The 13,487-nt window shown below is 50.8% G+C and overlaps 1 protein-coding gene across 17 annotated transcripts in view; it reads left to right on the top strand.

Annotated features, from left to right (window-relative positions):
* Positions 1-13,487, top strand: part of Lingo1 (leucine rich repeat and Ig domain containing 1) — a 180,391-nt gene that overhangs the window by 78,967 nt on the left and 87,937 nt on the right. The window contains exon 6 of one of the 17 annotated variants that reach the window (XR_013107643.1): positions 82-5,022. The exons of the other annotated variants lie outside the window; for them this stretch is intronic. The gene's annotated coding sequence lies outside the window, so the exon portion shown is untranslated. Of the gene's footprint in view, positions 1-81; positions 5,023-13,487 lie in introns of those variants that run through there. 17 annotated transcript variants of the gene reach the window in all.

Below are 13,487 nucleotides of genomic sequence, written 5' to 3' on the forward strand. Positions count from 1 at the left end.
GACGTAAAAAATGAAGGGGCTGGAGAACGGAAACACAGTTCGGGGTAAATAACTCGCCTAGCATCTGTATTTAATTTCCAGTATAAAACCAACAAAACACACAACGAAGACGGGCTTTTCTGTTGTGTCACCCAATGGAGCGGCCCAGAAAGGTATGCATGCCCGTGACTGTGACACCCCTCAAAGGCTCCAGCTCCACACTGTTGCTTTGGGGATCCTTGCCAACACGGGGAAACTTCGGGATCCATCCAAGCCGCGCCCTTAGCGCCTTCTCCCAGCGTGCTTTCATGCTCTCCTTGTCTGCCAGGTTGAAGAGTCTCCAGTTTACTCCCACCCACCTCTGAATGCTCAGCTTCTCTTCCCATCGCCTTTCCCTTCCCGCATTCTGAGATCTGACCCAGCAGATGCTGTGCAGAGCCCTGAGTGCTTCTGGGCCCTTATATTTCTGCCAAAGATTGTAGTCCATTGACTTTTAGGTCCACCTCCCACAAAGTCCTAGAACACAGGCAGCATGTGAGTCCTTACTGTAACCAGAGTACCTCCATCCCTGGTTCCCTCTGAGACCCCATCAGACTGGCCCTTGCCATCCACACTCTGTAGCATCCAGCTCTGTTCTCCTCACCTCCTGTTCTCTCTTCATGACCACAAAGGCTTTCCCTGGCCTTTTCTTCCTCTTCTGTGCAGTCTTACTTCACCTCCGCCCATCTTAGCTCTGTCAAGGCAGCACCCCACTTTGCTGACATTGTCTGTCTTAGTCCATTCAGTGCCAAGGTCCCAGAGACTGGGTATTTGGGAAGAAAAAAAAACTTGTTTCTAACATTTCTAGAGTTGAGAAGCTGTGCCTGACAGAGGGCCTCCTCAGAGCCTCGACACCCCTCCCTCACAGGCGAGTGCACCCATGATGCTGGATGTGTTTATGTGTAGTTAGTGAGCTCGAAGTTGTCAGAGTTGTTTTCAGGGCTATTGTTTAGCCTAAGAAGAGAGCAGGGTTCCTCCTGAATCCTTTGTGTAACTAGACATGGAGCCTGCTATAGCCTCCCTCTAGCCACCCCAACTCTTGTTCAATATATCAGTCCTAGATTTTCTATTGCCTGACCAAGCAGGGTGTCTGGGATGGGGGTGGGGGACCAACATTTTATGTATTTAGGAATTGTGTGTGTGGTGTACGTACACATGTGAGGCGCATCCGTCCAAAGGCCAGAGGTCAACTCTTGGTATCATCCTCTATTGTTTCAGACAGCCCCTCTCACTGACTTGGAGTTCACCATTTTGTCCAGACTGGCTGACCAGGGGTCCTCTGGGATCCACCTGTCTCTGTGACCCCTCCTAATACTGAGGAACAGTCATGAGCCACCACATCCACACGTTATGTGGGTGCTGGGGATCCAAGCTCAGTTCCTTGTGCTTCTGCAGTAAGCACTTTCCCCGCTAAGCCATATTCCCACAGATTTAGAAACATTCGTTCCCATTGTATACCGTTGTGCGTTTGTGAGGACTCCCAAGCACACTTGTGGTGCAAAGATAGGCAGTCCGCAGTACAGAACAGAGAAAATGGAGACATCAGAATAGGATGCCGGCTCTGGTTCTTGGTGGCCAGTGAAACGAGACAGAGAGACCCTGAGGACAGGCTTCCTAGGAAGGAGGGCTACTGGAGACAGTGACATGGTGGGTGACTACCAGCCTCTGCCCTCCTGACCACTCTGACATCCAGACCTGTGGGGTGGAAGGTTTATGTTTCAGCTTGGGGGTGGGGGACAGGGACCTGGAGTCCTTGGTTGGAGCTGGACAGAGGCTTAAGTGGTGCTTTGCCATCTAGTCATTGGCTCTCGGCCCTGGGGAGGCAGGAACAGTGAACAGGCACCCTCTGGGCTCTGGCCTGTTCCAGACAGGAGGAAGTTCTTTCTGCATAAGGAACTCTTCTGCCCAGGCAGAGGCCATCTGGCCAGAGGTGTGGATAGGCCTCAGCTCCCAGCTCCCTTGCTCCTGACTCTGTCTTGCCTACCTGGCTGGGCTTGGCCATCTGCAGCTCCTTCATCAAGAACCTCTTCATTCCTCGCAGCCTGGGTCTGGCCTCTGGTTCATACCAGAGCTGGCTCAGCCCTTTCTGTGCTCCTTCTAACTCCACAGGTGCTCAGAGGCTGGGTGAGCCAGCTTTACTGCCCCGCTGGTGCTGAGCCCCTCAAAAGTTGGTGGATCCCCTTACTACTGTCCAGTGCCACCCAGGCTCTGTGCGTGCATGAGTGCGTGCGTGCGTGCGTGTAAAAGCCTTTTGAGGAAAGAGGATGGACCATCAGCATCATAGTGGGTGGGCTTCCCAGTGTTAGGAATGCCTTCCACGTACTTGGCCAGCCCAGACCTCACAACAGCCCTGCAAAGTAGGCCAGCAATGGCATAGCAACAGTAATAAGAGAGGCTTCCAAGCTCCCGCTGTGTACCAGGTGCTGTTCTGAGCATCTCACAGATATTTATTGGTTTAATCCTCACCACACCCCATGAGCTGCTATTACGGAAGCACAGAGAGGTTAAGTAACATGCCTGAAGTTAAACCATCTGTAAGGGGCAGAACAGGGGATTAAATCAAGTAGTTTGGACTCGGTGGAAAGGCATAGGGAAGGGGCCCACTTCTTATGATGTCTTGGTCCTTTTTGTAACTGACTTATCTCCTGTAGTTCAGGGGAAGCACAATGCCGCTAAGGTCTTTCCATATTGTGCCGCATGATATGATTTTCTTCCTTTTTGAAAGACGAATACTATTCTACCCTATGAGCGCAACCCACTGCTTCTCTGCTCACAGCTGATACACTTCTCTCTCGTCCTGACCACTGAGGAACAGTGCTGAAGAAATTGGGTGGCAAATGTCTCCAACATCCTCTCCGACTTCTCTCGGATATCTAACCAGAGGTGGAGGGCTGGTTCTTTAGATAATTCTATCTTAAATTTCCGCTACTCCCCAGCTGCCTGCATTGATTAATATCCTACCAACAATGTGCAAAATTTGAATTTCACCACGTCCTTGCCAGCTCCTGGCTAACACTCTCTTCTTCCATCACTACTATTTTTTGAGACAGGGTTGCTCTGTGGAGTTCTGGTTGTCCTATAGACCAGGCTGGCCTGGAACTCACAGAGATTGACCTGCCTCTCTGTCTCCAGAGTTCTAGGATTAAAGGTTTGTGCGACCACGCCCAGTGGTCCTTAACTACTTAAAAAGATGCTATTTGTCATTATATATGTATGTATGTATGCATGTATGAGTAGGTGTACATGTGTGTGTGTGCGCAAGTGCATGTGTGTGTGTGTAGTCATGGGCACATATAACATTGGTGCTTGTGTTGTGATCAGAAGACAACTCTGTGGAATCAATGCCCTCCGTTTCCTTTTATGTGATTCCCAGGGCTGGACTCAGCTTGCCAGGATAGCAAAGCAAGAGTCTTCACCTTCTGAGCCACCTGGCTGGCCTGTCACCACTTCCTTTGTTTCTTTGGGTTTATTTGATTGATTTCAGAATGAGAAGTCTCATGTGGCATAGGCTGGCCTTGAACTTGTCATGCTGTAGAAGGTGAACTAAACTCCTGATCCTCCTGCTTCTATTGCCCACTGTTGTGCTCCCAGCTGTGGGCTGCCATGCCCCCAAACAACCACCCCCCACACCCCACCTCTTGTGGGTAATATTTAATAATCAGCACCTGGTCCAGGCTGTTCCCAGACAGCTGCCATTTTCCCGCGGCTCCAGCTCTGGACTACGGCTCCGGCTATCTAGAAACACCAGTCCTGGCACCCACAAGACACCAGCGTGGTGGCTGGCTCTGCCAATCCTCCATGCTGTTCACAATTCTTGGCTGAGCCCAGACTATCCCTCTATGACCGTACCCCGTAGAAATGAGACTCTTAATGTTTAAAGATTATCCAATATTTATATATTTGAAAATGCTCAAATAACAAGATGCCCATACGATTAGAGTTGTTACCCAATACCTAAACTTAGAAATAAATTGTTAGCCAGGACTGCTCTTGATCCATCCATCCGTAGTTCTCCATGGCTGCTACTTCTCTCCCTGGCTTAGCTCCTCCTCTTCCTTTCCTTTTCTCTCTTCGCTCCTCCCACATTAGTTCCTCCCACATTAGCTCCTCCCACACTAGCCCCTCCCACATTAGCTCCTCTCAATTAGCCCCTCCTACATTAGCTCCCCCACATCAGCTCCTCCCACATTAGCCCCTCCTACACTAGCCCCTCCCACATTAGCCCCTCCCACATTAGCTCCTCCCCAATCACCAAGCTTACTGCAAATAATGTAGCAATAGCAGGAAATGATCCTGCAACACCCACCTGGCTTTTTTCTTCCTTCTTTTGAGTAGCAACTTTTAGTATCATGACCAGCTTAACACCAAATCCAACCCATAAATCTTGTTCTGCTGTCTTCTGGGAGTTCCGTCGTTGCTGGTTGGATGTTTAGGTTTTTCAGCCGTTTTCAGAGTTTGCCCATTCTTTTCATACAGCGTCTGTCTGTGCATCTCAGTGCCTTCCTGAGGACAGGCCATGTCATTTCCTCCTTCCCAGGCTAGGCAGTGCTCACAGCCCACTGGATGATGTGAGCTTGTAGGCAGGTGGGCTTCTCCTACTCCCAAATATTTATTGCCATGGGTGTGGCCAGGGACTCTGTGACAAAGAAGAGACCTCAGGAGTTTTTATGCAAGACCAGCAGCCCAGAATCAGCTGGACACTTGGAATAATGCTTCAGCGAGCATTTTTTGGGCTCTGGCTGAAGTCACATGACAATGAAGAGTCTCACATGTACCACTGAGAGATGGCTGGCATTCATCTTGGTGCTCAGCCAACTCTTAAAGGCTAAAGGGAAATTTGTAGTTAGAAGAATGATCTGGGCTGGGTAGTGCACACCTTTAATCCCATCACTCAGGAGGCAGACAGGCAGATCTCTAGGCAGATGAGTTCCAGGCCAGCCTGGTCTATAGAGGGAGTTCCAGGATTGCAGGGCTACAAAGGGAAACCCTGTCTCAGAAAGAAGGAAGAGGAAGAGGAGGAGGAGCAAAAAGAGGAAGAGGAAGAAGAGGAAGATGAGGAGGAAGATGAAGAGAAGGAGGAGGAGGAGGAAGAGGAAGAAGTGGTACTGGGGCTTAAATTCTCAGGGTGAGGGTGAGGCAGGTAGACGACCACTGGCATTCCCTAGCTGTGACGCGTTGGGCCTGCTGGGTTTGGTACTCTTGGGCCATTGGCCATGATCAGGAATTTTTCAAGCCAGCTGTTCAATACAGGAGTCTACACTGCTCTGGATCCTGGATTTCAGAGGTCTGTCAGGCACAGGTTTGTCTCTGATGGGGTGACCTGAGAATCAGGGTTCACAGGCTGTGCCTATCACTTTCTGTGTGCCCCGGACAGGTCTATCCTTGTCGTGGACCTCAGTTTCCCTATCTGTAAAATGAGCATTGTTCTCTTATAATGGAGGAGGTACAGGGTTAAACAAGATGGTGTACTTAGATCTGTGCTAGGAGCAAGATGGAGAAACTGACACACCCCAAGTGTACAAGCTTCTCTTCTGCTTGGGTTCTGTGACAGGAAGCTGGTGGAGCTTACTGGACCTGCCTCTGGGGTGAGCCACACTTAACGTCAGCTCCGGACATTCTGGAGCAGCCCAAAGTCATAAGGATGTGGTTGTGAGTGGATTCTTGTGCCATGATATTCCATGTAGTCAGGGTGGTCTGTAGGAATGTCCCCTAAGAGACCTGGCCTTCAACTCAACTCTGCAGGAATGGATCACAGTGGGCCATCCACTATCAACATAACATCTACCAATCAGGAGGCAGTGGCATCTTGGAGCCTGCTAGTTGCACTGTGGTAGGAGACAAAAGTTCACCCACAGGACAGTCACTTAGTCAAGTGGGGGCTCTGGTTAAAGGGGGAGGTAGGTACTCACTGACTTGGGGAGTTGGGAAATCTCTTCTTAGTTAGGGATGCCCACCCTCAGGGACATTATGTGCTTGCCTCATTGGGTCTACAGTGGCCTATGCTGGCCTCATCTCCACTTTATAACTGAAGAAGCAGAGTGCAGAAGGAAGACACCCTTAGGCTAGTCCTGGACTCTGGGTTTCCCATCAAAATGACAGGGACCAGACAGACACATTTAAGGAAATGTTCTGGGTATGAATTATGTCTTCTGCTAAGGAGGCTGGAGGCTAGGTTCATTGGTTAGCCTCTTGCTCACTTCTGCCACCTGCCTGTCCTCCCTGAATCAAGCCTCTTGGACACCCCAGGCCTCCCAAAGGTTACCCCTTTAGGGGCGGGGGTGGGGGCTCAGCAGAGAGACAACCACCACGTGTGTGCCCAAGAGTGCTGGCAGAGTTGAATGTCTGTGAAAGCTAGTGGCACTGAGCAAGCACATGGTGACTGGACAGGAGGACAGGGCTTCCCCTTCCCCCTTTGCTCCTGCTCAGGGCAGCGAGTGGGAGAAGCCCTGGACAGCTGGGTTTTGTGCCCACTATATATAGCCCGGCTCAGACACGCACAGCGGCTATTTCTGTGTTCCTCCTCCTACTGAGGCAGGGGGAGGGGAGAGAAAGTAGTCCATCTAAAAATATAACCGGGAAAAATATCACAGCGCTGAGCCGCACCCGAGATCTGTCTCCTTCTCTCGCCTCCGCCCCCGAGCCCCTACTTACCTCACTTCTGTCTTGAGGGTGCCATCAGGCTGTGGCTCCTCCTCACCCTGTCGCAGCCTCCTGGTGCTCAGGGGGTGGGGCTGGAGCTGGAGACACTGAAGTCTAGGCTCCAGTAGGGAGCCACAGGTTCTGAAACTAATCCCTTCTGGCTCCTTAGGATGCAGAGAGACACAGTCTGCTGGCTGTGGCCTCAGAGAACTGGGGCCAGGATTCTGCCCTAAGCCTCAGTTTCCCCTTAATGATGAAAAGTGAGCCTCTTACACTAGATAAATGAAGATGTGGGTATGCTGGACCCAGCCCCAGGCTTCATGCTACCCTGCCACTTCCCATCTTCATCCTGCTTGGGGAATCCCACCCACCCTGAGAGCATCTCGAGGAAAGGGCAAGTCAGCCTGTCCTCTAGTGCCCGGAAGTGCAGTGCTCACTGTGGCTTTCGAGAGATAGCAACAGTTGCTAGGGACTCACAGTTGCCCAGAAAGGTAGTGGAGTGAGGGTACCTGAGCTGCCTCAGGCTGTGTCCTGCTGTGTGGCTGTATTGGGTCTCTAACCTTTTCAGAGAGGGAAGCAATGTCTCCTGGATCACACAGTTGAAGTGTAAGTTCAAGAAAACAGCCCCCAAGCCCCCAAGTGGGCAGGCATAAGGCAACTTATCTGTGGTTTTCCCTTCTCTGGATGTGGGAAACTCTGTTGGGTCTGGGAAAGCTCTCCAAAGAGCGCCCCTCTTCATGTCATCATAGCCTTGCTGCTCCTGGTCTCCGCTCCTGCCCTGGGATGCTGGACTGAGTTCCACAGCATGCCTCCGGGTGTAGGCTAGAACTCTGTGAGTTCCAGGCCAGCCTCATCTACATAGTAAATTCCAGGCCAGTCATGGATACAGATTGAGATTCTGACAAAAAAAAAAAAAATCAAACAGTAGCAACAAAACACTTTTTAAAAAAAATTATTTATTTTATTTTATTTATATGAGTACACTGTTACTGTCTTCAGACACATCAGAAGAGGGCATCAGATCCCATTACAGACGGTTGTGAGCCACACCACGTGGTTGCTGGGAATTGAACTCAGGACCTCTGGAAAAGCAGTCAGTGCTCTTAACCGCTGAGCCATCTCTCCAGCCCCAGCAAAGTATTTTTTTTTTAATAACATTTTAAAAATCAGATGTTAGCCAGTACAGGTTACCTGCTTTACCATTCAAATAGTAAACTCCGAGAGGTAGCGGTTAGCATTCTAAGAGATTTGGTGACTGGTCCTTGGTCACACAGCTGGTAAGTGGCCAAATAAAGATGTGCACATGAACCACCAAGTTCCGAAGCCAATGATCTGTTATCTTCTCTCTACTAGGCAGGGTGCTGGTCTGCCCTCCGCACCCCCAGAGAGTTGCGCTGGGTGGGCTTGGAGCTTACTTTTGTTCCCTGGCCAGTTGATAGCGGAGAGCAGCGGGGTTCATCGTGGCTGTGTGGAGCTGAGACTGTGCTTGAGGTAGCTGTGCCACGGAGAGTGAGCTGTCTTCTCTGGCCAACGCTGAGCTTTGCGGAGACATTAACAAGCCATTTAAAAAGCGCTGACAACACACTTTGCAGCCTCCTATTTAAGACGTACTAAAAAAATAAGCACCTTCTCAGGGAGGAAGCTGCAGTTCGGCGGGTGAAATATGGTCATGGTGTCACCTGCAAACCTGTTACCCTGAGGCTGGGGGTGGTGGTGGCAGTGGGATCAGAGAGCACCGAGCCTCACCCTTCCCAGGTGGCCTTAGAAGGTGACAGGTGCTTGGTGAGTTGGGGTGGGGGGATCCTCAGCTTGTCAGGGGACACAAAGGGAGGCCTGCAGCTTTTGGGGGGGGTAGCTCGTGGCTGTGGAGACAGAGGAAATTAAGAGGCTGTAGGCTGTTCATTTTCCCAAATACAGAAGCCAAGGCCCAGCAGTGAAAATCCTAACTTCTGACTGTCCTAAAAGCAGCCCCAAGCCTGGCCCAAGTCCAAGGGGCCATGGTACAGAAGCCACTCCTGTGTCTCCCTCCTGTTTTTAATTCCAGTCCAGACATTCCTGGGACCAGGATAGGCCTGGGTTTAGAACAAGCCAAACACAGAGTGAACAACAAGGAATGAGCAAAAATACAATCAAACTATCAAAGAAGAAACAATATTCAACACAAATAACATCATCAACAACACAAAAGGCAACAAAAGGAAACGGTCCCTGGCTCTGCGTGGAGCTTACAGTTTCATGGTCTCAGGGCAAATAAAGTCTGGGCAGAGCTTCCCGGATGGGTCTACCACCCAGTGGGTGTGGAAGCTTCCTTAAGCAGCCAGCCCTGACTGAGCCCATAGGGTGAGCATGTGCCGAGGGGAGCAGTTGCACAAATGTCACAGAGGGGCTAGCATATGCAAAGGCCCTTCAGTAGAAGCTTCTGTGAGACTCTGTAAGGCCAGCATGGCTGGGGCAGAGCTCTGTGGGGAGCTCGATCTCCCCTGAAGGGGGCTGGACTTCCAGGAAGCCCATGAAGGGAGTAAACTGGCCTGGAGAGGGCTATACACTTGGATATGGCTGTAGGTAGATTTCTGCTTGTTTTGTGGGGAAATGGGTTCAAGTCAAGATTGTCCCTGAGAGGTAGGGGTGAGTGTGAGCCTCCAGCAGGAGTGGAGGCTTAGACCCACTGGCTTTCTGTGTTCTTAGCATTCCTTCCTCAGCCACAGAGGCACCTCCCTTTCCTTTTCCTTCACTGTGTTGGGAGGCCAGTCAAGGCCAGCCTGAAGCTCATGGTGGGGAGCTCTTACTTGGAGGCAGCTGGAGACGCAGCTGGGGACAAGAGTGCGAGGTGGAGGAGGTCACTCTGTGTCATCTCTGTGATGTCTAACTCAGGGAGGAGCCACTGCCCAGAGGGGAAGGGGGAGAGAAGAAAATAGCAGGCTTTCCTTAATTATGACTGATTGTGACAGCTTGCATCTTTAGTCTGAAAAGTATCTATGGGATAAGGACTGCTTTTCTCAATCGGGATAATTATGTTAATTAAAATGCTTTCTTTATAGCAGTTCTGATTAATAAAAACAGCTCCACTGCTCTCTTTAAACACTCTAACCTTCTGTCACACAGGGAAGGAGGCCCTTTCTCAGCAATTTACGGCTCTTCACACTGATTCCAAGAGACGACCTGCTGCCAGGGTGGCCTGGTGGTGGGCGCTTGGTTCCACACATGTGAGGATGGGTACAGGCAGAAGGGACAGGAGAGGGACCAGACAGGCAGCTGGTCCAGCCATGGGCAGCATCCGATGAGCCAGGCCACTGTTGCTGGGTCTGCGGGAGAATGATAATACCACTTATTTCTCTAATTGATGTTTACTTCCAATGGAAAGCATAAAGATAATTAACAAGCTCTTAATTAAGAAAACTTACATGTTGGGGAGCAAGGTGCTTAGGCCAGAATTGTGGCAGCAGTGGAGGGGTGGGAGAAGCTGGAGACTTGTAGCCTTGTGACTGGGAGGGGAGAGAGACTAGGGATGCAGATGCTGGAGCATCTGGAAGAAGCTCTGGCCCCACGTACCCCAGAGGAAGTGGCTGGAGAACATGTTATGCAGGAGTTAGAATAACTCCTGTAATGAGTGTGTTAGGATATGTGTTAACCTATGTGAGTGTTCATGTGAGAATGTGAGTGTGAAAGTACATACTGTGTATGTGCGTGTGTGTGCACGTGTGTTCACACACACTAAGTGGCAGCAATCTCAGCTCACAGCCGTGGGAAGATGGAAGGTTCCCCAACAATGTCAGGCTGCTAGAGGTCTGGAGTTGCCAGGGTGGGGCCTCTCCCTCTCCCTGCCCTCCTTCATCAGCCTGTGGTTCCAGCCCTGATCTTTGAGGCAGGCCCAGAACTCTGGTCTGGCTGGCTGTGAGGGCTGTAGAGAGAGCAGACCTAATGAAGAAGGGTTCGAGCCTCAAAGCAGGAGGCCCTTCAGCTGTCCACTGAGCCTTCTGCAATGGCTCCACAGAGATGGAGTCTCAATGGAGGGGTCTCTGGTGCTGACAGGAGGTGCTGTGGATCCCCCATGACATCCACGTCCAACCATCCCAGTTCTGAGGACATACTCATGACACATGTGGAAATTAGAGGACAACTCTCCTCACCTTCTACCTTTAGATAGGATCTCTGTTTTGGATCTATGGTTTGGTCTTGTTTGGTTTGGTTTGGTTTGGTTGGGTTTGGTTTGGTTTGTTCCCTGTGTACTAGGCTAACTGGCCCATGGGCTTTTGGGGATCCTCCTGTCCCCATCTCCTATCTCCCCGTAGGAACCTTGGGATTATAAATACTAGTACTGTGGCTTTCATGTGACTTCCTGGGATTTGAACTCAGGCCCTCATGCTTGTGTGGCAAGCCCCTTCCCAGCTCGTTCTTGCTGCCCCTTTCTGGCTACTCCCCTGATTCCTTATGCTTTGGCCTCCTGTTCAGCTCCTGCCAGCCAATACCCTGTGTTCCAGACCCAGTCTGGGGCCTTGCCAATTCCTTCCTTGCCTCTCTTCAACAAAAGTCCTGCCCAGCCTCCCTTGCTGTTAGAACATTGGTAGAAGCCCCAGCTATGCTACTGACTGAGAAAGAGCCTGCTTCCCGTCCTCGTGGCCACTGAACACAGGGCTTGCCTAGGTCCCACAGTGCAGAATCAGGGTCTGGAGAAAACATTGATCCTGGGGAGTTCCAAGAGTGTCCAAAGCAAAGGGATCCCCACTGCCAAAGAAGGCTATGCTAGTAGGTCCCTGGACCCTTATGACAGGCTGGGGCTAGAGGCTTCCACATGTATATATAGATATGTAAATCTACAGTTATGTAGGCATGGCCACATGAGTGTACATTGTCATGTGTATTTGAGGACCTGTGGGAAGGGGACATACTGCCTGTCCAAATGTGCCAGTGTTGACACACACATGTGTACAATAAGCATGTGCTTTGAAAATTGAACACATGTACATGGGCTGAGGGCCTGCTTCTGTACATGGGACTTGTAAACATGCGTATCTGGGGCCATCTTCAGACAATGCTTCAGCCGCTCCCTGGGTCCTGCGGTGGGGGATCTGCCAGTGACTCCCACCCAACATTCATGCCAATAACAGAGCAGGAGCCCTTGCGTCCACCTCATCCGAGGACCTAGTAAAGGCACCAGAATCTTACTAGACACCCCATCTTCAAACTCCCAAAGTGTAAGCTATCTGCTGGCAAGAAAGGGCCAGCACATTCGGTCAGCCAGGGTGGCTTCCTGGAGTAGTTGATCATTTGGACAAAAAGAAGATGGATGGAAGATATGGGGCAGGGCTTAAGGCCAAGCATTGTGTGTGTGTGTGTGTGTGTGTGTGTGTGTGCGTGCGCATGCACACATTTCTGTGTGTGCTTGCTCTGCATGGTCATGGGGTTCCATCACCACCCCCCAGCATAACTCCCAGCCTTCCATGGGATTCTGAACTTACTCTTCTGAGTTGGGGATTGCTAGTACATGCGCTAGTCTCTCCCCCAATATTTGATATTGATATCATCTCAGGCTCCTGCTGAGTCCATGACCCTTAACCCCTAGAGAGCCCTGATCCATCCTGATAGATGGAACAGCCCTATGACTTCAGAAACTGGTGCTAGTGCAGGGATTCTTACAGGACATCCCTGTCTCCAGACACTGGTGGTTCTTACATGCATGTGGAAGCCTGGTCCAGTAGTATCTGGGCCTGCCCCTCCCACACTGCTTGGGGCTGCCCCCTCTCACCTCCACTGTATTTACGTGTCTATTTTATGATTTCAATTTTTAATGCCTCTGCTCTTTGAAGACGCTTAATGCTTTCGAGTGGAACATTTCCTTCCAGGACCTGAGCGCAGATTGAGGACAGAGCAATAAATCAACTAATAACTGGAACCTCATTTTCTGCTCCACGGCAGAGGGTTAACCCCTGCCATGCCGTGCTCCTCTCACCGGCAGCCTCCAGGGCGGCTGAGGGTTTTGCAGGCTGCTGAGCGGCATGCATAGTTCAGCGTGTTGCCCTGGCCCTCCCTCCCGCTTCTGTCTCCTCTCCTCGAGGGTCTCTTCCGCCCTTTACTTTGATTTCCCCTTCATCATTATCTTATTATTTCTGACCTGCTCAGAGCAAGTGGAGATAGGGGGAGGTCTGGAATTGGGAATTCTGGGAGCACCTGGGGTACGGTGATAATCCTGCGTTTGTCAGCAGCCTTCTAGAAGCCCTGGCTTGTGTGAGCAGGCAGGATTGTTCAGTTCTGTCTGGGAATCAAAGCCACCATCTACGTAAAGGATCTTGCCACATGGGTGGATCAGGATTGAAATCCAGCAGCATTGCCTTGAAGTTGATTCGGGCAACCTGAGTCTTCCTGCTTTGCTTTGCCCGCGGTACCTTGGGGAAGGAGAGGAGAGAGTCTGGCACGTGTGAAAGTGGCGTTCATGGCTCTTCACTTGTGTGTCACATATGTGTGTCTCGTGTGTCACACAGGTCTGGGTGTGTGTGTGTTTACATGCATGTATTTTTGTGTGCTGCTCTCCATAATCAGGGAGTTCCGTCAGCATCCCCGAGAATAATCCCCCAGCCCTCCATGGGACTCGGCACTTACTCCTTCGTGGCTTAAGACATGTTGCTTGTCCTCTATTTCTTCAGTTCCCCATCTGTAATAGGAAGCTGAGACGGGCTTGCCATCCGCACTATCTGCCCATCATGTGCTGCACTTCCGAGGCACCTCTGTATATGGGGAGCTTACTGTCTCTTGGGACTACTTGTGACATTTCATGGGACCTTACTCATTCCATCAGCGAGACAGACTTAGCCAAACTCTCCTGGTTACACTCACCC

The sequence above is a fragment of the Arvicanthis niloticus genome, chromosome 26 (assembly GCF_011762505.2).
Source record: "Arvicanthis niloticus isolate mArvNil1 chromosome 26, mArvNil1.pat.X, whole genome shotgun sequence".
Classification (NCBI taxonomy): domain Eukaryota; kingdom Metazoa; phylum Chordata; class Mammalia; order Rodentia; family Muridae; genus Arvicanthis; species Arvicanthis niloticus.